Genomic DNA, 20,637 nt, shown 5'->3' with positions numbered 1-20,637 from the left:
CTCCCACTATTCAGACAGATCAAGGGCTGGGGCTAAGTGAGTGTACTGAGCCCATCTCAAGGGTAAGTGGAGGTCTTGCCAATAAAAATGTTACCAGCTGAACCAGCATTAACTAGCCATATTGGGGATGAGATGGGGGAACTAATGCTAATCCTCTCATTACCAGCCTGACCTGTAAGAGGGCAGCCAGTTACAACTCAGACAGCATCTGTTACTGCATCCTGCTCAACTCTCATTTCTGGAAAATGTTGCCTGAGCACAAGCATTCCACAGCGCAGGTTATGAGTATACATGGAGATACTGTGAGACTGTGTGCATTCATGCAGATGCTGTGTGCAGACAATGTATATAGGCAGACACTATTTTGAATGTGCAAACACTGGAGACACAGTGTGCATGTATGTATACATTGTATACATATATGTAGACATTGAATACACATAGACATTGCATATGTGAAGACATTGTATGGGCACACGATGACACAGTGAGCCCATGTCTGCATATGTATGCATACTATATGCATATATATATACACAGACACTGTGCATGCATGTGTAGTTGTGTATGAATTCAGACATTTTGTACATACATTTAGACACCATGTGTATGTGCACTGTGAGAAGTTATAGATACATGTATATACATAACACTGAAATATATACATCAGAGAAGGAAGTAGAGACCCAAAGATTCAGCTCTTTGAACAAAAAGAGAAGTTAGTAGAATACATGTGTCAGGCCAAATGTGTCCTGGGGAAGAGTCCTCCCCAGCAGTTACAATATAACTGGCTCTTAGGATTTTGTTTTTGCAAATATGTCCATGGCTTGCTTAGTACTGCAAGAGCTGTACTTACCAACTTGTACTAGCTACTTTTAGCCAGGAGCTTAAAATGTGGGAAAGAAGGAGGTGGAGACTTGGAAAGGCCTGGCAACTATTTGCTTGGGGGATGGTGGGGAACAACTCTCTGGAGTACTGTTCTATTCTTGCAGAGATGCCAGGGGGAGGAGGAGGAGGAGAAACACAGAAGGTAGAGTCATAAGGATCATCAGTTGGTGGTGATAGGAGGAGGCAGGGGCTATTAGAGGGAGGAAGCAAGGCACTGTCCAGCTCCCTGGATGGTTATCAGCCAGATGTGGAGAACATATGGAGGAGATGGACTAGAGCGGAGCACAGAATGGAAACTGGAGAGGAAGGGTAGAACAGACAGGTGACAGTCTGCATATATAAGCCATCAGTGGCAATTGAGAGGAATTTCCATGTCCTTGTTAGGAAGATGCTAAGATTCCAGAGGTTGATAGGCAGTAAGCTGACAGAGCAGACAGTAAGCCCCAGGATTCTGCCCATCTCCCAGTGCTGGCCTTACTATCACGAACCACTATGCCTGGTCTTTTCTCCATTGGTGTTGGGGATGGAATGCACGTCCTCATGCTCGGAAGGCACATGTTTTATTGACAATTAAGCCATCTCCCTACTCCTTTGCTTGCTTTGAGTTCCTCCCAGGCCTAGACCTAGAAGGTTACCCTACACCTTAATAGCCTTTCGGCTTCTTCTTTTCCAGGCAATCAAACTGGAGTCTTGTAGTCTTCCTCAGTGTCTTTGAGATGTAAGGGAAATTGGATTTGGCCCCTGCTGATCTGAAACCTGCCCAGTGCTGGAAATTCTCTGGCCTGGTTTGGCCTGTTCCTGTTTTGGGAAAGCTGGGACAGCTGGGAGTCAGCTGTGGTTAGTACTTTGAACACTAACAGCTTTGTAGAAGTTCCTGGATGCCTGAGAAACAGATCACCATGGCTGTCCACCATCTCTCCCGAAGAGAAAGGATGTCTGACTCAGCAGAAGCTGGAAAATGAAGGGGTGCCAACTGGGGACTCTTCCATGAAGAGGATATGGAATCTAAAGTGATAATGCCTGGGGAGAAAGCCAAGGGGAGGATAGAGAAGAGCTGAAGGGGAGCATACATTATGCTCTTACTGTTCAGACGGGGCTATTAGTCCCAGATGACCATCTCACAGTGATAAGGTCTCAAGCATGGAAAGTGGACACTCGCTTCTCAGGAGTCAGCTCCCTCCTTTCTACTGTATCATTCCAGTTCTGGTAGGTTTTATAGGTTTATAACACCTACCAGGGATAGAAGGTATTGACTTAAAGGAAGACTCTTTAATGTGACCCCAGAAAGATCCTATCAGGACAAAGAAGGCCCCTAAACAGCCAAGACAACTGGTGAAGACCCTTGTTTACTTGATTCTGCCCTTGGCTTTAAGGCCTGAGGTGGAGGCCTGAGGGAACGACGTCTTCAACAGTAACCCTCATTCTCCTGGTAAATGGGCTAGAAGCCTGAGAAGGCTAATTGGGTATGACTATAATTGATAGACTCAATGGGGAATAAGGCCCTGGAGTACAGAGATCAGCCTTAATGGAAAGTTAAGAAAGGTAATCTTCCTCAGAGTGTATAACCAAGCCTGATGACTGGAGACTGGAGTCTGACAGTTAAAAGATACCTAGAGGCTTAGGTGGGGTTACAGGGTGGATCCAGATTGACTTCCTATTCAAGGTAGTTTGTCCTTGTCTGAAGCAACTTTTCAGACCCTTTCCTTTCTCCTGCTTGCCATTTTTAAGCTTACAATGGCTTTAGTTTGATCTAAGGTCATAGTGACTGCTAAACACAAGAGGAAAAGAAGAGGCTGCCATTTCACAAGTGAGGAGGTGGAAGTCAGAGGAGTCATTAGTGTCTATAGCATGTTTGATCAAAGGACAGGTCTGGAAGCGAGATCGATACTGAAGAGGAGCCCTAGTGCTTGAAACTAACTCTGGGACTGCCTATGACCTCTATATTTCTCCAGGCTTGCACATAACAAAATCTGTCTTACCATATGGAGCAAGAAACTTAGCCACCCTGAGTGTGAGCTCTCAGGCTATATACAGCATGGTCATAGCTGTGATGGGATCAGGGATATAAAAGAAGATGAATTGTCAGGATGTTGATGGAAGAAGAAAAGCTTTAAGAAGAATGTCACCAAGTAGGCTAGACTGTGAAAGGAGTCTAGGCAAATAATATGTTCTAGAGTAAACCTAGACTTCACTAAGGATATGTGAGGGAAGAAGGAAGGGAGGGAAGGAAGAAAGAGGAAGAAGCTTGGTGAGTCCAGAATGCAGCCCATGCTGAATTAAAGGCTAAACCCTGTAGTCCTTTCATAACTGCACATTTGAGTATGCCCCTACTTATTGAAAGACCTTGGTGGTTCCCCTTGGTTACTAAAAGACAGACCTTCTAGAATGCCTTTCAAGATTGCTAGCAGCAAGACCCTCAATCAGTCTTTGCTGACAGCAACTCCTCTGTAGCATAGATCTGAGTTGTTCTGGATCAAACAATTCATGGTTCACTGGACGTGCTGGGCTTGAATTCACACACACACACACACACACACACACACACACACACACACACACACACACAGAGTGCCTTTGCACACACTGGTTGCTGTCAGAAAGTGGACTTCAGTCTATTCTCCAGCTCTAAACTCCTTGGGTTTACAAGTCATGCTGAAATGCCTGATTTTCTTTGATATGTGTCTGACTCTCATAGACTGTTACTCATTTCTTGTACTTCCGGCCCTCAGTACTGGTACTGATAACTATCTATTTTGATGCTATCCCAATCGTTAATACACGGTAGTGCTGTGTGTGAGTCACCTTTCCAGTTTCCCTAGCTAGCCTATACCGAATCTAACACAGGGCCTCACTGTTCACTGGGTTAAAACCAGATGGAAATGCAGATTCTGGAACAAGACTGTCTGGTTGCAGACTTGCCCCACCCTCTGCCAGCTACACTACCTGAACATCTCCTTGCTTCTGTTGTCTCCTTTAGAAAATGGGATAATACCCCTGGGGTTATTATGAGGACTAGAAAAGAATATATGCTGAGCTTTAGGAACGTAGCAATGAGTAAGCCTCACAAGAGTGTTTACTGCAGTAATCAAGTCTTCAGAAGGAGGTAACATGGAAGTTTCAGGCTAGTCACATTTTTTCCTAAGGGAACTCAGAAGAACACAGAAAAAGTGCTACCTTGTCCAGGGATGGGCAATGTAGTTTTGACAAATGACCCATGTAGGACCAGCTAGCAGTGAGCCAATGGCCTGGACATTTGGGTCAATGGGTCTCTAGCCAGCAGCAGTGTTCTCATCTGGGAACTTGCTAGCAATGCCAGTTTTCAGTTCCTTCCCCAGTCCAGTACACTATGTTAGAAACCCTGTGGTGAATGCAGTTAAATTGTAAGGTGAGTGTGACAAACTCTCCAGTTCAAGGACTACTGGGCTAGATGCTGCCCATATGTAGAGTATGCCTTGAGATTTCTAATCTTAGTTAAAAATAACCATGGGTTTCTCCTGAGGCTTGAATACATCCCAGGTGGAATATGCTCCTGCTTCTGGGATATAACATGAGTGCATTTGACTGCTTCTACATTACAGTGTGGACTTGCATGCTAGTACCTGTGTTCTTTCTTTCTTCAAAAGGGAAGGCAGAGAGAAGCTAGACTCTAGACCCCGTTTTTACAGGAAAAAAAAGTCCCTAAGCTTTCGCAGAGCAGAGGAAAAGAGAAGTCATGGCAAGAGCCTTGGAAAACCTGGCTTCAAGGTGCACACAATGTGCAATGAGTGTCCATCAGGTTTGGGGATGGTGGGAGTGGGGATAGTGCCATTCTGCTTTGCTTGAAGCTCAGCTAGAGACAGGAACAGGTGGAGAAACATGAGAGTAGGCCTGACTGTGGGAGGAGAGTTTGGCAGGGGTCCAGTGTTCCCACAAAGGCATGTATAGTGAGTCAGGATGGCTGGTCCCAGCCTCCTAGAGAAGGCCTAGAATGCCAATTTAGGGTGATGTGTGCCTCTACCTTCTCTATGGGGGTCCATAGGTATAGAGCAAACAACACCCCCCCCCCCACACACACACTCACACTGTACCTGGGCCCTAGGCCCTCTTGCTAGGAACTCAATTTTGAGTGTATTGACAAGGCACATGTAAACACCTGTATCTATGAGGGTGGGGGATTAGAAGAGTTCCTGTGAAACTCTAAATATAGCCACTTTAGGATGATAAATGGGGGGGGGGTTGTTTAGTCCTGGCCAACAGCATCTTTGTTAGGATTATCCAGACACTTGTAAGATTAGCATCAGGGGATAAAAAATACTCAGGCCCCATTTCAGACTTGGCCAAGGAAAAATTCTGGGGTAAATCCTAGTATCTCCATCATGAGCCTTCCAGGAAACTGACAAATGCCTACACCAGAGAACCACTGGCTTAGGACATGGACTGAAGTCTTCTTGTCTTCAAAGAGAGGAGCACATGCTTTCTACCACAAATGTTCCTTCCTTTTGCACTAGCATTGACTCGTGCCATCAAGTATTCACCATGGTGATAGAGGTCTGGACAAGGGAGTCTCTGGTAACACAGAAGGGGCAGCAGTACTAAGGTCAGTGATGGGGAGTGAGGGGTGGGGAGGCTGCCACAGCTATTCTCTCTTAACATGAAGGCCCAGGGGAGCCCTAAGCTTCCTTGCCATTGAAACTGGTAAATTACAGGCTGATGACTGTGATATTACCAATAATGATGATAATAGCACCAATCAGGCAAGGTCAGACAGGCACTTTTCTGCCTTGGGTCAAGCGGGGAAGGTTCTAGCTTTGGGTCCCTTGTTTTTGAGTTAGAGAAATCCTGGATTCTAGCCAGCCCCACTCCCCTGCCAGCTGTGCAGCTGGGGCTCCTAGTTCTCTGTCCTCTCCCCTCCTGACATGTCCACCCTGTAGTCAGTCATTCCTGGGCCAGGTGAGGACTAGAGAGGCAGCTGAAGCAGCAGCATCTTGCTTCTCCTCTGCCTGACTATTCCCAGGGTCACAGACTGTCCTAGAGAGCATAAGGCAGCCTGGGGTAGCAGAGGGCAATATTTACTGCAGGCAGGTGAGGGCCCTGTCGCCCTGTTAGCCTCCACCAGCAGGGTATGAGGCTTCAACTATCCTTAAATGACTTGGGTTAGACTTTCTTGGTGCTCTCTCTCCTTCCTCTACCCTGGGACAGAATGGAGAGCCCAGATTTCCAGAGACGATTTGGCAGTACCATCCATGATAGTCCCCAGCTGTTGACCTGGCCCAGGGACATCACTCTTGTCTTTCAAGATTGTCCTGCGTGAAACGATTTCCCAAATGCTGCAGTTTACAGAAGGAGCAAGGGGAACTGGTCTGCTTTCTTCCTGCTAGCTGCCTCAGCCTAGCCCCCACTGTGGGGCTTCAAACAGAAGGAAATTAGCACAAGGCCCCCTGTCATCACAGGCAGTAACTTGTGAACATGTGCTGAGGTTGTTTCTTCTGGACAACAGAGCTTTAAAGCAGCTCACTGGGGCTTGTACAATTTTTTTTTAAAGAATTGTGTATATGTTAAAGTCATTAAGGTTGGAAAGGGGATGGAATGGGGAGTAAAGGCCATTATATGGGAGGGAAAGAAAAATGACCTGTCTTCAAGCTGTCAGCAGAGGAAACGCCTCTGTGTCAACAAGAGAGGGGCCAGGCAGAGGCAGAGGTGCGGGCATCTCTTGAGTGCAGGGAGGCCAGAGATCTCCTCACAGAGATGGTCACTCAGCTGACCTGGAACCTGCTCGGCAGTGGCCATGGCTAACTGAATGGACTGACTTTGTTCATGTATTAGTGAGCCACCGACAGAGAAGAGAGCTGGGCAGAGAGGAACAGCAGAAAGACGATGCTTACAGCCCTTCTGAATGTCAGGGCCCTGCAACCTCTGTAGTCACTTTTACAATCAGTCTCATACATAAGAATGTGTGATGATCAGCCCTATCTCTCAGAGGTTGAACCTGAGTCACTGTGCTTAAATATCCTTCCCGAGACACACAGCTTGTAGGTGGTAGGATAAGGATGGAGGAGACACAGGTTCCTCCTATCACCGTGCTGAGACTTTGGAGGATCTGCTGCAGTTATGATAGGCTGTGGGTTGGAGTCTAGACCTCATTTCACAAGAAGTGTGAAGAACCAGTTCAGGCACCAAGGCAAATGTACAAGGGAAGGCTGTAATGAGGGGGACGGGGAGTCACAGATAAGAAAAGCAAGTAGCCTTTGCATAGGTCAGCTTGTGCTATGGTGTCTCCTGCTGTGTGCCCTGAAGGGTGACAGAACTCCAAACTCTCAGTTTTGTGAGCACAGATTCCAGCTTGTAGGTCTGAATCTTTAAACCCTTCCTCTTAGCAAGCAAAGGTGGAGGTACTGAGGGCCACCAGAGACAGCAGAGTAGCACCTGCCACTGAACTCCGAGGAGCACCAACTACCCTATGTGCAGCTCCCTCAGCTAGGCCAAACAAAACACAAGGACTACACAGGGTCTTCTCCTAGGACTGAGGAAACAAGGACAGAAAGTAAACAAGAAAAGGTAGCATTGTCTACCCATCCTTCCTTGGGTATGTATTCTTGTGATCTATGTCTTTATTCCTTGGGACACATGTTCCCAATCACAGCCCAAGTTGACAACCCTCCTTTGAATATAAGGGAGCTTGGGAGGATGAAAGTCCAGGCCCCTACCCTTCCCCCACTCCAAGCTCCTCTGCCAAAACATACTGTGAAACAACCCTTGACCTCTATCCCATATTTTTTCTGCTCCAGCTCCTGTCAGCCCTGTTCACTTCCCACCTCCCTGAGGGATGGACAGCTCAGTAATTTAAGGATCACCAGCAAGAGAGTTGTAAAGGTCAGAAGCCAGAAAGGGCTGAAAGGGGGATTCCACCTCTCTCCTGCCTGTGCATGAGGCACTCCTCTTAGAGTCCACCTCTTCTATATCTGCAGATCAGGCTCCCATGAGCCTAAGACCTTTGACAGCAACATGGTCTGTGGATGAAGGCTAGAAATGTCATGCAAAATAACTTTCAGAGTATAAATGAACACTTTAAAATTTGTTCTGTTTCAGAGTATTAATAGAAAGGAAATGCTGCCTACAGTTTGCTCATAGTTCTTCAACTTAGGGAGTCCCTGATAGTTTATTTAACCCCAAGTAACCATCCCTAAGTACAAATGCATATAAGTAACACTAAATGGACTCAGTGGTGTGATGTGGTGTGGTGTGTATGTGAGTGTGTGAGTGTGTGTGTGTGTGTGTGTGTGTGTGTGTGTGTGTGTACAACAATAAGAGGTCACTAATTTGAGAGGAAGTAGGGAAGATTCAGAGTTGCAGTATGGAGAAATGTGTGAAAAAGATGTAAATATAGTAATCATATATAAAGTTCTCAAAACATTAAAAAATGAAAGGAAATGCTATGTTCCTGGGAGATCTCCAATTTAGGAAGTTCCTTCTATTATTTGATTTCCTCTCTGCTATAGAAAATAAAGTTTGTTTATATTCCTAGCCTCTCCTTTCTCCCTACATTAACTGTATAGATTAGTTTAGCTCAGCTCAATCTCAGAGCTTAGAACCCGGGAAACAGTGATATAAACTAGCAGGGAGAGACATAGTTAGCCCATTTCTTCTTAAGCTCAGAACCACCAAAACCCTGCAGAAGTTGCATGGCTCATTTCCAGATCCTATAAATGTGGTCTTCTCCGTGCCAGTAGAAAGCGCAGCAAATGACACCAATGAAACATAGCTCTGGAAAGGCCTTGCTGTGCAATGTCACTATTGTGTATGAAGGAAGACTAAGCCATAGGTGCTATTGTTTTACCAGTTAGTTGCTAAACCGGAGCTCTGTGTTCTCCGTTGCTGACAAAAGAAAGCAAAGGAGCTGAGCAGGAAGTTTTTGCATGCAACACACTTGGCTTCCAGATTGTCCCTAAGGTGGGCAGCTCAATCAGTGGGGTCCAATTGTCAGGCCTTGTCAATGAGTGTCCATTCAAAAGGGTGGTCATGTCCCTGGCTTGGGGAACAAATAGTGGCCATGGGGGTGAAGTCAGAATAAACAGCTTCTTGTTCAGCAGGCATTTTTTCTCATGTGGAGCCCAGTAAGCTGCCAACCTCCTGGCCTAAAATAGTTGTTCTCTCTTCCCCATTTGCCCAAAATGCACCAGGAGGGTTAGACGCAGAGGGGAAGGCCTATGGCATTCAGTCTAGCAGAGCAAGGGACAGCTTTGCCAGGGATCCTCCCTCACCAACCTAAGGATGAGGTCAGAGGAACAAAGGTCACAGATGGATCTGCCTCAGCTTGGAAGGAGGCACATGTGGTTTTATGTATATGGGAGGAAGGCAGACTGGTGACTTGCATGTTAGACAAGGGGAAGTCACCAATGGCTTATAAGGCAGACAAGGTTCAACTTGAACGAGAGGGCAGAAAGCCTTATAGAGCCACTTTATTCAATGTCACCAACATCCCATTTCACCCTCACTCTGTCTTCCATTCTTTATTTCTTCTTTCTTCTTTGACCTTCCTCCACAGAGAATGGGGGAGGGAGAAGGAACAAAGGGACCTGGAATCAGGCCTCTTGGACTCTGCTGATCATCAGCAGCTAAGAGCCTATGCTTACATGAAGAGCAGAGAGGAGGAGCAAGGAGATATAGACAGCTGTAGCCCCACTGCACACTGTGGACTGGAGCAGGAGCCAGGTGTAGGAATGGTGTGGGGCATCCCGTGGGGAGCAGGGCCTTACTCTTGAACACTCTGCCCCTTAGATTTGTTTGCCTGGGAAACAGATCACAGGAAGAGCCTGTGTGATACTTGGGACTGGGAAACTTGTTTCCTCAGAGGCAAATAAGAAAATGTTCTTTTTGCCTGGGCAGCTGAGGGGTAGAGGGCACTCTATCATGCTACAATGGAGTCCTACTCTTCTAGGCTGTTTCTACTTTACACTCTGGGATAGTACCACTTAGTGAACTAGCCACTAACCACACAGAGCACCTTACCTTTATGACAGTTCCATTCTAGAAAGTTCTTACTGGACAATTAAGAGAAGAGGCAGTTTACAGAATAGGAGAACACCTTTACCAGCTACACACCTGAGAAAGGACTGATATTTATAATATACAACTAAACAGAAAGCAACCAAACAACACAATCAGTAAATGCACTAAAAAATGAACACGCAGTTTGCCAAAGAACTATGAAAAAATGTTCAAGACCACTCACCATCAGAGGAATGCAAATCAGACTACACTGAAGTCTCATCTCAGCCTATTCAGAATTTCAATCATTAAGAAAACAAAAACCAAGACATGCTGGCAAGAATTGGCAAAGAAGACTCTTAATGCACTGCTGGTCAGGAAGTAAATTAGTCCAGCTACTATGGAAATTAGTATGAAGGTTTCTCAAGAACTAAAAATAAATCTTCTACATAAGCCAGCTTATCCTACTCCTGAGTATTTACTCAAAGGACCCTAAGTCAGCACATCACAGAGACAACTGCACAGTACTATAGTACTGACCATTCAAAACAGGTAAGTTATGGAACCAACAGTAATTCATAAGAAAAACGTGGCATACAATGTGGCATATGCACTATGGAATTTTTTTTAGCCATAAAAAAAACTCAACAAAGTTATGTCATTTGTAGGAAAATGGATAAAACTGAAGATAATCACAGTGAATGAATTAAGCCAGTTTCAGAAAGACAAACATCAGACGTTTGCTTCACTGGTGGTTCCTAGACTCTATATGGTCATATAAAATCATGTTTGTACATATGACTGAAATTCTCTATGGGACAAAGGAGACTATAGAGGGGAAGGGGAAGGAAAGCAAGATTTGAAGAATGGGGAAATATGCTCAGCACACAATATATATACTTGTATGAAAATATCTCAAAAATAATTTAGAAAGTTCTTACTATAGTCCAGTTTCTATTTTTTTATTCCCCCTAGATATTCACAGCGTGCTCCCGAGGAATGAAACACCAGTAACCCTAAGGATGGGTGTGTGTGGGTTGAGCTGAGGAGGTGGGGAGAGAGTATAAGAACCTTCTTTCTGCCAGCCTGCAAGCTTTCTTGAGCCCACGAGTCTCTTTCCGATACTAAACTTTTCAACCCACCTGGGAGGAGCTGAGCTATGCACAGCAGAGGAGAAATCCAGCAAGCAGCTATAGCCAAACAGGTTTTGCAATAACATTTTGCCTCAAATCCACACCCTTGCTTAGAAAAAGTCAAAGAAAGTGTACCAAGCCAAGCGCTAGATAAGGTGGGTGTGGTGTCATTAACTGGCTTACTCATTTTGCCCCTGGCCTCCACTAAGGCAGTGTAGGCAGAAACGTGCTGGGGGACCCAGGCTGTGATGAGGCAGTGATGCTTCACTTGGTTTTAAAACTGTTGACATGATGCTGATGGAATGAGAGATGGCAAAGGTAGGTACAGGGCACACCCAGCTAAGCCGCCTACAGGCGGGGGCTGCTTACCTACCCCAGGAGGTCCCTTGGTGGAGAGAAAGCTAGCAGAGTGCTCACACACACGTGCACACACATGCACCACGGTGTTCCCGGGTAATCTCTGTAAAGACTCTTTCATCCAATTTCTCTGTAAGCTTCAGCTGTTCCTACAGGACCCAAGGAGCCAACAGATGGTCCCAGCAAAACAGGCTCCGGACTCTAAATCAGGGTCTGTGTTCCTCCAAGGCCAAAAGTGCAACTGAGCCCATTTCCCATGGGTGGGGGAGGAGCAAAAGTGAATTTGCGGCCATGCCTTTTCTTCTTTCAGACACCCCCACATTTTCAAAAATAGCATGCAGGCACTTACACTCTGCCTTGAAGATAAAGTTACCCAGGACCCCAAATTTCAGACAATTCCCTTGTAGATTATCCTCTAGGTTCCAAGAACCCAACTGAAGAGTTATAGATAAACTTGTGGCTCAAAACCTGGATTTCAGTAAGGAGGCTTTGTCCAGGACTGGTCCTGGGTTTAGACCAAGGGTACTTTTTCTGGTACTCCTATTTCTTTCTCTCAGGGGACAGAGATACTGCAGAAATATCCCAGGTCAGGTTCCTATTTCAGAGGCTCGTCCTCCTCATGTGTACATACATACATGCATACATGCATGCATGCATGCATGCATGCATACATACATACATACATATGTGCACATGTGTTCATGTGTACAGTGTGTGTATGAGCATGTGTGTGCATGTATAGCTTCTAAAGACTTGGCAAGAATTCCTGAGAAACCTTTTTCATAACACACACACACACACACACACACACACACACACACACACACACACACACAAATCCCAGCAGACTCATTGGTTTGATGGGTCCCACAAACACAGCTAGATCTTTGCAGAACTGCTATAAGGAACCCAATTCCTCCAGTCCCCAACCCCTGGCAAACACAACTTAGCTTCTCAAAGCTGCTACTTTATTCCTGTTGAACTCTTTCTGAAGGTTTTGAAAAACCTATTGCTTTTGACCCATCACCTTAAAATAATAAGAGGTCTTGTATCTGAGTTCCAGCTGAAACCAAAAGGAAATGAGCAGGTCAGTGGAGCCTTATGCTGAGGGCCTGGTACAGGTGAGGATGGGATCCTTTCTGGCTTTACAGTGGGTGCCATATCTTGTGGGTGGACAAATATATAGAAAGCAGGTGTCAGGTTTAACCCCCATTAAGGCCACAAAGATTTAGTACATCTTCTGATGAGGACACCATTAATAAATAAATAGGAGAGGTACGAGACATGAAGACCTTGGGAATGGTTTTCAGGGGAGTTATCTGTTTTCTTTCAGTGCATATTTTCACTGTCTGCATTGCCCTGCATCAGTATTTGTTGGAATGAGGCCCAGGAAAAGGGAAATAAAGGTTGGGATGGCCTTCCATTTTATTCTTACTCCCTCCACTGTTAAAGTCTTGTGTAGGTGGAGATGGCCCCTGTGACTTTTCTCGGAGATATTAAGATCCTAGGTGCATGTTGACATAATATTTAATCGTGAAACAGGTTTTCTTTCATTGGTTTTCAAAGTGGGAGTTGAGAGAAGGGAATTCATAAACAGAGGGTGAAAATGCAACACACACACATAGAGAGAGAGAGAGAGAGAGAGAGAGAGAGAGAGAGAGAGAGAGAGAGAGAGAGAAAGAGAGAGAGAGAGAGAGAGAGAGAGCACAAATGTAATAGGAGGAAAAACCAACCAGAAAATAAAACCAAACCAAGGCTGATCCCACCTCTGCGGCCTTCCTCATTTCATGTGTGCTGTAAAGTTGGGCTGTTATCCCTGGATGGAGAAGGCAGCAGGTGCCACTTCAGCTGTTTAATGACACTGCCGAGGAAGGTGTCTTGGAAGCAGGGGCTGAGGAAGGAAGTAGTGTGGAAAAGAGGTGGCCCTATACCTGTAAAGAAGTAGTTAGAGTATGGAATGCAGTCATTGAGCTGTGCTCCTGTGAAAATGCAGGGGCACAGCAAGACAGTTTTCAGTATTTATTTTTGTTTGCTGTTTACTTTTAATTAAAGTAGAATTACAAAGTTTGCTATTCTTGGGCAAGTCCCTGTGCTTCTTAGCTTGGCATCTCCCATGCTTTCTTTATTGCTGATGACTACCATGGTGATTAAATAAAAGAACTGAGAGACCTGGAAGGGGAACCCAGCAGAACTCAGGAGTGATTAGTCCTGCAGTTATTCCACATATGGAAATGGTAATGGCCTTCAGACTGGAAGGGGTGTGTCACCAAGTAAGAGGAGAAAGATAGTTTTTGTTACCTAGCTCAGAGAGGTTAAATTCCATTCTTTAGTCTGAGAGAGATAGTAAGAAACTAGACTCCTGGTCTTAGAGATAAAAGCAACAGGGCCTGGATACCTGTCAAAGAAAATGCCATAATCACATGACATCAGAATATCTGTCCTCCTCTGCTTCCACTCTCTGAAACTGACCTCATCAAGGCAAGCCTGAAGAGCTCCCAGCCAAGTCTTCCTAAGACAGATCACAACAGCCAGAGCTATAGGAAAATGTCAGCAAGATGTTCTGCTCTCAGTCCTGCTCAGACAATGCAAGATATGAGGAGAGTTTCTGTGTATGTTCTCCATTTATGTCAGTATCAGGTCATATGCTCTTTGGACATAGTTTGTTGATGGCTAATCCTCTCTCTAAGGCCCAGACCAGCCAATATCCTTTCTTTTTCCTTCTTTTGAGTCAGGGTTGGTGTTGTTTCCCACTATCACGTACATGCCACAAGTAATCGATGGGGAGAAAAACAGAGGGTGTTGACCAGCAATCAAAGTATATAACCAAAGCTGGCTTGACCACAGGGCAGAGGAACAAGATACAACAGTGGTTAGCAACAAAAATGTCTACTGAGTATGTAAGGCTGGTACTCAGAAAACCAGGGAGGAAAGAGAACAAGAATACTGAGCTCTTGCTCCCATGCAATGGCATGTGTGCCAGGCTGCCAATCAGAGGGAGAAGGAAGGAGAGGGCAAGCTCATTAACTCCTCACTTTAATTCAGTGGTATATAGGCCAAGTCCTTCTACATATAATCTCATAAAATCCACCCTGGAACGCTGCAGAGTAAGAATGAAGAGTCACTGACATCTCCATTTCAGAGATAAGACAACTGAGTGACTCCCCCAAAATCTACCACTGTCTGGTTGGAGTCTGGGCATCTGATTCCCAGGCTTCTTCCTGCTGCTCATGGAGCCACTGCCTCAGCACAATGTTCCCTCAAAGTGTATGTCCATGCCTTGCCTCTAGAAAAATGAGAATGAAGCAAGAGGGTGTCGTGCCTTCAAGTAGATTGTGGGTGCTGGAGGAACATGCCTGCTGGATGCTTTCTTCCCCCATTGTTAAGGTTTTACAAGTTTATACACAACAGGTACTGCAAAGGTACTCTGAACAATGTACCAAAGAAATGTCAGCAAGGGCAGCAAGAACACTAACTGGCATTGCGAGCCAGCTGAACTTTGAGGCTTTGGTATAGGCTGCATTGCTAACTCACCAAATTACCCACTGCACTTCGTTTTACTGTCACCATGGTTGAGAGATGCTCAGTGAAGGTGACATGGTGACTGTGTGGAAGAAAAGCCACGAAGTTGTGTGCTCACTGTTACATGTGAAGTTGGAACCTGACCCTGAGAAGTTACCAAAGATGAGGCAGTGGGAGTGGGGTGTGTGGGAACTCCTTCTGAAGACAGAACACAGAATGATCTCCTGTACTGGCTAATGGGTAAAATATGCTGGGAGGAGAAGGTGAGCACATTTGAATGGCAAAACATCTCCTGCAAAGTGAGGTCTCAATAATGAGCTTCTTTCCCCTTCTAGAAAATCTTCCATGATGTATGTATAGAAAAGGCAGAAGGATAGTGGTGAGGATAGTTACTAAAGGTGTCTACAGGAACTGTAAGAGTCTTGTGATTCCAACTGATTTCAGGAGAAAGAAGCCTATAAAGAGGTCAACCAGAATAGCAACTCAGCTCTTCCATGCCATCTCTCAACTCTGTATGGTTACTATGGAGAGTCTGGCTGTGGTAACTCACAGCACATGGTCATCTTTGTGGAGGTAGGGTCTGTGGTCTGAGTCACTGACTTACCACAACACAAGGCATATTGGGTAGCCTTGTGGTTGACCAAGGGTTTAGGTTGTTGGACTGTATGCAATATCCTTATAGAAGGCCCAAAGCAGGAAGGAAAATTTACTGACCATGTTTACCAGGCCCGCTAGACAAGTGCACCGGCTCCTGTTCACACCTCTAAGCCTATGAAAAAGAGCCAACCTAAGGCAAAATGGTGAGCATACTAGCATGCTGTCTGTTTGTCTGTCTCTCCCTCCACTTCCCCCATGTGCACGTTTTTGTGTGTTTAGACACACACATGTGTATGCAGGTATGCATTTTCTCATGTGTGTATGTTGTGTGTATGAATATATATATGTGTGTGTGTGTGTGTGTGTGTACGTGTGTGTGTGTGTGTGTGTGTGTGTGTGTGTGTATGAAAACCAGAAGACAATGTTGAATGTTTTTCCTTAAAATGCTGCTCACCTTGCTTTTTGTGACAGGGTATCTCATTGGTTTGGCACTTGCTGGTTTAGCAAGGTTGACCAATCAGCTCCAGGAAGCTTTTGGTTCCTGCCTCCCCATAACTGGCATTAATGGACATCACCATGTCTGGCATTTTTACATGGGTTCTGGAGATCAAAGTAAAATCCTCAAGCTTGCACAGCGAAACACTTTACTGACTAAGCTATTTCCTCAGCCTTGTAAACAGCTCTAATTTCTGGAGCCCTTTCGGTCCAGTATTACAAGAGTAAACTTGGCCTTGTTATATTATGTGAAGTGACTCTGTAAGATAGGTATAATCATTCTGACAGACAAAGAAGACCAAACTCAGTAAGATTGCCTGATTTGTTCAATATTGTCTACTTAGCAGGTAATAGGATGGGAACTACAGCAAGAGTCTTACATCAACCCTCTTTTCTTAGCACATTCTGCTTCTGCCCTGCTTCCTAACAGTCAGGGGTTTCAGAAAGAGCCCATACCTACTGCAGTAGGCCCAGCATCAGCATCAGCACAGGGAGAAACCTGAAGCTGGCAGGGAACAGATGTTTATTAAGCATCTAGTAACAGGAGAAATATCTCTATATGCTTCCTAGCTAGGTGTGAAAACTTGCAGCAAAGATTTGAGGGTGCCTTCCACTTGCCACATAGATGACCAGGCCAGTAACTTTCTGGCTGATCCAGTTCCATCGACCCAGACTTGGACAAATTATTAGACTCTCTTTCTGCTTACTTTGTCTGACTTGGCTTTATAACCAAAACCATGACCCAGTCTTTATCTCTGGAAGTTATAGTCCTCAGCACCCAACTTGGTTCATAGCTTGTCTGGGCCGTGGGCTCTGCATCTGACTTCTTGTAGGTGTGCTTTTTCTCCTGAAACTGATACCAGTTTGGAGATGGGAAATATGTGTATATGTGCATAGATGCATGTGCATATGCATATGCAATTTTTTATGTGTGTAAGCATGAATGTGTGCATCCAAGTGTATGTGCACATATGTGTACATGCATGCCCACATGTATATGTATGTGTACATGATCAGTAGTAAATATAACAAAGTACTTCTGTTATTTGGGGTACACACTGTTCTGATGATCAAGCAGGCCCAACTCATTTGAACCTTTATTTTTAGTTAACAAAATGGTACCCAGCCTTAGTTAACAAAAAATCTTACCAGTGAACCTTGAAAGCTACAGCAATGACCTGCCTGGTGAGATATGCCCGTTGGTGCAATAGAGACATGTTATGGGAGTGACCAACAACATTCTGGTTAGATTTAAGGTCCACTCCATGAAATGAAACTCATGTCCATTATTGCCAATAAGGTCAAGAACCTATGTCTATATAGGTCATAGGCCCTAGGGGAGAACCTACTACTATCAACTTGCTAAACAGACATAGCATTGAAACAACTCTTGATGACTTATTGCTATATCTACAGAGCAGTGAATCTCTCATCTCTCAACAGAGAACCTTTCAGCAGTAGATAAAAATTAATATGGAGACCCACAACTGGTCAATATATAAGGTCCAAAGGTGGTGAATGACTTCCAAGAAACAATGTTTTCCTGACACAACAGGGAAGTTGCATATATGAATTCACTGTGGCCGTGACAGCATACACAAGATCTGTACAAGCTAAATAAAATCTCAATATGGAGGGAGGGGAATGTGGGAACAAAGCACCACCCTCAGCTAAGATGCTACTGACATTTGATAGATGTTAGAGAGGGATGTCAGTTTTCTTTAATGGTATGAACCCTGATGTATCACTATACCCCAGGATACAACTCAAATTGGACTCTTTGGGTGAGAGAGAGAGAGAGAGAGAGAGAGAGAGAGAGAGAGAGAGAGAGAGAGAGAGAGAGAGAATCACACCAAGTTGGGTTGGTAGGGAGGAGAGAGGAGAGGATCTAGAAGGAGCTGAGGTAAGGCTAAGAACACAATCAAAATACCAAATGCTTGAATTATCCTAGATCCACAGAATACATGAAACTCAAGAAGAATGACCAAAATGCAAATGTTTTACTCCTTCTTTAAAAGAGGAACAAGAATACACTTGGGAGGCAATAGGGAGGCAAAGTTTAGAACAGAGACAGAAGGAACACCCATTCAGAGCCTGCCCCACATGTGGCCCATACATATACAGCCACCAAACTAGGTAAGATGGATGAAGCAAAGAAGTGCAGGCTGACAGGAACCGGATATAGATTTCTCCTGAGAGACACAGCCAGAATACATCAAATACATAGGTAAATGCCAGCAGCAAACCACTGAACTGAGAATGTTCCCCATTAAAGGAATCAGAGAAAGGACTGAAAGATCTTGAAGGGGCTTGAGACCCCATATGAACAACAATGCCAAGCAACCAGAGCTTCCAGGGACTAAGCCACTACCCAAAGACTATACGTGGACTGACCCTGGGCTCCAATCGCATAGTAGCAATGAATAGCCTAGTAAGAGTACCAGTGGAAAGGGAAGCCCTTGGTCCTGCCAAGACTGAACCCCCAGTGAACGTGATTGTTGGGGGGAGGGCAGTAATGGGGGGAGGATGGGGAGGGGAACACCCATATAGAAGGGGAGGGAGAGGAGTTAGGGGGATGTTGCCCCAGAAACTGGGAAAGGGAATAACAATCGAAATGTAAATAAGAAATACCCAAGTTAATAAAGATGGAGAATAAAAAAAAAAAAGAATAAAAGCCTTGTAAGGGGAGAAAAAAACTGTGTGACACAATTTGAGCTTGCTATAGGAAGAAAGTCTAACCTATTCTGGTGTTCTCTTCCCCGTGAGACAAGCCATTTTGTAGGCTCAAACAAACTCTCTTAATTGTTGATCTGGTTTCAGATGTAGTTTTGTTTAAATTCATGGGGCAAACTACCTAATATAAACTTCCTAATCTTTAATAACTCCAATACTGTATCAGTACAGCTTCACCTTATTTTATAATCTATGCAATATAGTTAGTAAATTTATTTGATGTCTGAAAAAATACATTGTATGAAATTCTCAAGGAATTAGTAAAAACATTAAAAATTATAGTTATCCTTGATATTCAAAGCATATGAGATTAAAATGCTTTGACTGAAGGATGAAATTAGAGGGAAAGTGTATCTTAGCTTTCTATTTCTGAGATAAAACACCATGACCAAAAGAAACTTGGGAGAGGAAGGCATTTATTTCAGTTTATGTGTAGTCCATCATCTAGGGAATTCAGGGCAAGAACTCAAGGCAGGAATCTGGAGGCAGGAACTGAAACAGAGGCCATGGAGGAGTGTTACTTACTGGCTTCTTTCCCATGGCTTATTTATCTGGCTTTCTTATGGCACACAGGATCACAAGCCAGAGGTAGTACCATCCAGAGTGATTTGGTCTTTCCCATATCAGTCATCAATCAAGAAAATGCACCACAGTCTTGTCCAGGGATGAATCTGGTGGGGACATTTTCTCAATTAAGATTCCCTCTATCCAAATAACTCTAGCTTGTGTCAGGTTGACATAAACCCAGGCAACACTTGGCCATTTCAAATACAGTGTCCCAAAACAACTGACACCATGTTTTAAGATTTTGGAGTCAGAGACAACTTTGAATCTGATTTAAGTAACAAGCCCTTTACCCTAAACATTTTACATACTAATATTTGTAAAACGTGTTTTCTTCTTTGGTTATATCACTGGGACATGAATTCTGGAATAAAAGTTTCCAGCTACTCAGTAAAGTTAGTGATGAAACCCACACAGTACTGGCCTTGCCCCTTCCATTTACAAAGAATAGAAGCTCAGAGACAAAAAGCACAACCTTCATATGTCAAATTTCTATTTCAAGAGCCTTGGTTTTGGTCTTAGTTTTTCACTGCCCAGGGTACCAAGATATAAGAGAATGTTTGTGTCCTGGTTTCCAAACTGGTCCCATGTTCATGAGCTGACATATCTAGGTGATGATCATAGTGTACAGCGTTCTGGTACCTGCAAATATTAGTGATGTCACTGGACTACTCTGGACCAGTATCTTCTTCCTATGTTCTAGGCCGGAGGGTTATCAGCATTTCAAGATGAGTTCAAAGCAGATGACAAAGACTTGAAAGATCTCTGCATAACTTGAACCCTCTAAACAAGGGTAAGGGCACTGTCACCGTCTAAGCCCTTAGACCATGACTAGAAGACTCAAACCTAGTTTAGTACCCGCAGGCTTGTGAGCCAGGGAGAGAAAGAAAAGTCTTTTTTTTTTTAATTTAAAGAGGCAAAAGGACAGTTTAGGAAACATAGCTTTGGTCATTTGCTTTGACTTCTGGGACTCCTCTCTCCCAACATAGGAAGAACTCAGACTGACATGGTCTGAGACTGTGTGTGAATGTTTTGACCCTAGTCTTTTACAACATGCAAATCAATTTCCAAGATGCAGTGATGGCAGACTAGAAGGGTCTTCCTAGGGTCTATAGACTGCTAAAAAGCTTATCTGAGGAAAGGCCTTGTGAGAACAATTGCTAGTTGGAGTGGCCCAGGCTGCAGCAGGCTGGGGAGTTTATGCAGTGCTCAGGCTGTTGATGCTGGGGGCCTGAAGGCAGGTTTATGAGATTAAAGCTCAGTGCCCAATAAATAATTTAGCAGCTTACTACAAAACATACACAAAGTATAATAGCTACTGTCTTCAGCAGTCTGATGTGTACACACATTTTAAATGCACATCAGTTTCATCCATATATTCCATTTG

General features: G+C 44.4%; 1 protein-coding gene and 1 non-coding gene across 3 annotated transcripts in view; one reads left to right on the top strand and one right to left on the bottom strand.

Moving 5' to 3' along the window:
* Positions 1–20,637, bottom strand: part of Plxna2 (plexin A2) — a 196,799-nt gene that overhangs the window by 131,989 nt on the left and 44,173 nt on the right. The gene's annotated exons all lie outside the window — the stretch shown is intronic.
* LOC120096389 (small nucleolar RNA SNORA28) lies at positions 18,642–18,746 on the top strand. Its single transcript, XR_015636416.1, has one exon. It is a non-coding gene; the product is annotated as a small nucleolar RNA SNORA28 (small nucleolar RNA).

This window comes from Rattus norvegicus, chromosome 13 (genome assembly GCF_021556685.1).
Source record: "Rattus norvegicus strain SHRSP/BbbUtx chromosome 13, alternate assembly SHRSP_T2T, whole genome shotgun sequence".
In the NCBI taxonomy this organism is placed as follows: domain Eukaryota; kingdom Metazoa; phylum Chordata; class Mammalia; order Rodentia; family Muridae; genus Rattus; species Rattus norvegicus.
The sequence above is the reverse complement of the archived record's forward strand: the minus strand, read 5'-3'. Positions and strand labels throughout refer to the sequence as shown.